Raw genomic sequence first — 2,020 nt, forward strand, 5'->3', positions numbered from 1 at the left:
CCGGGATGCTGGGGGACTCTGGTTTATCTTAAACCAGCAAGGGGTTTTGGAAAGTTGTTGCATAAACTGGTTTGACCCAAATAAGTTTAGTCTGATACTACATTTAACCAGGTTTATCTCAAACTGGTTTCAGCCATTTTCAGACTGGTTTATGTGCATTGAACATCTATTCTGTTACAGGTTTAAACCAGTTTCTGATCACTTAAACTAGTTTGTGTAATGTCTGTCCCTTATCTAAATGAGTTGCATTAATTGTGGTTAGTGGGCTTCAGAACATTCTTTTTTTTGGACGTGCCTTACAGGGGGCACGTCTACACATGCATTAATGTGCCTTTTCTAATGCAAATTAAATTTAGTACCTCCAATGTGAGGTACTAAATTAATGCACATTAGACTGTGCTAATGCACAGTAGCATATTTGCATGCTTTTTGGTGACGCTTAATGTACAGTAGACTATTTTACCGTGCATTAATGTGACACTTTATGTGGCACTTTAATGCACAGTAAAATAGTCATTTGTAGATGCACCCAGTGATCTGGCAACTGAATATAATTCTGCAGGACCAAGTTTCATCTGTAGGAATGCTGGTTCAGGTCTTTAAACCATATTAGTTTAAAATGCCAACAAAGGATGCTAGATCTAATTTTCTTTGATATAGGCTGTAATCAGACATCTTGTTTTAAAAGTGACTGTGGGCATGGGCAGACCTAGGATTTTGAGAAGGAGGATGCAGGTGGTGTGGTGCAACATCACATATTATAAGGAAACTCATATTTTTCTCCAGTTAGAGCAACTAGTAGAAACCTTGTTAATATAAAGGGCTTAGTGCTATATTAGTCTGTTTAAAAATCAAAGCAAAAACAAAAATCACTTTAAAATATACATTGATTTGCTAGATTAAAAAAGTTTTTAAAAAGTTTTAAAGACCCAATGAACTAGGCAAAAATTGTCAAAATAATTTATTTATATAGTCATTGTAGTTAAAATGTGCATCTCTTATTCAGATTTGTAAAGCAATATTTAGTTTTCTTGAGCATCTTGCCAGTTCATCCAACAGTTCATTGTCAGTCATTTTCACACACACGAGTTAACATTCACCTGAATTAATACTACCATACCCGGGTGTGACAGTTGTGCCTCTTTGGGGCTGTCTATTAGTGGTCCCGCAACACCAGTCAAGGGCCAACCACCCGCCTTCTCCCCCGCCACGCATTGATTGGAAGATCTTAAATCAAGCGGGAGGCTGCCTATTTTCTGTCTCGGTGCCTGAGGCACTATCTGTGGCTCCTTTCCTCCCCTTACACCACAGCCCAAGCCTCGCAGATTTATCTGGTGTTGTTTGGGTCTGTCGTCTTCTCTCTGTGCCACATGGCCGCTCTCTGGCTTGTCCCTCAGCCTGCACCTTCGCCGGCACCCTCTAGCTCGTCTCACAGCCCGTGCCCCTACCAGTGCCTACTAGCTTGTCCCACACTGCCCGTTCCGGGACTTCTCGCCAGTGCCAGCTCCGGGGCTCCTCGCTGCCCCCTTCAGTTAGGGCTGGCTGGGGCCCACACACCCCAAACAATGCTGCACCCTCTCTGGTGCCAGGAACCCCCATGCTACTGTGGAGTCCCTGTGAGGCCTCCTCCAACCCCTAATAGCCTCACCCGGTCCTCCAGTGAAACAATAAACACAAGAACACAAAGCCCCTGGGCTACAACATAAAAGCTAGACCGTCCTGGTCAAAATAAGAATCCATCCCTACCAGAAAGAGAGCACATCAACCCCAAGCAGGAACCAGGGGATGTTCCCACCACCAGTTCTCCCCTTTCTGCTGGCTGAGTTCCTCCTCCCTTGGCCACCAGAGGGAAACTGCTCTCCTAGCCTTCTGCCTGGGCTTAAGATGGGCTAAGCTCCGCCCCTTCCTGTCTCTAGGTTTCCCTGGTTGCTAGGGCAACCAGCACCTGCGCAGTCCTGGTGACTGGCAGCTGAGCTTCTCCCTTCCCACCACTAGGGGTCTCTCCCGAGCCGTTTCTGCT

This window comes from Gavialis gangeticus, unplaced genomic scaffold (genome assembly GCF_001723915.1).
Source record: "Gavialis gangeticus isolate Ggan-Ray unplaced genomic scaffold, GavGan_comp1, whole genome shotgun sequence".
NCBI lineage: Eukaryota > Metazoa > Chordata > Crocodylia > Gavialidae > Gavialis > Gavialis gangeticus.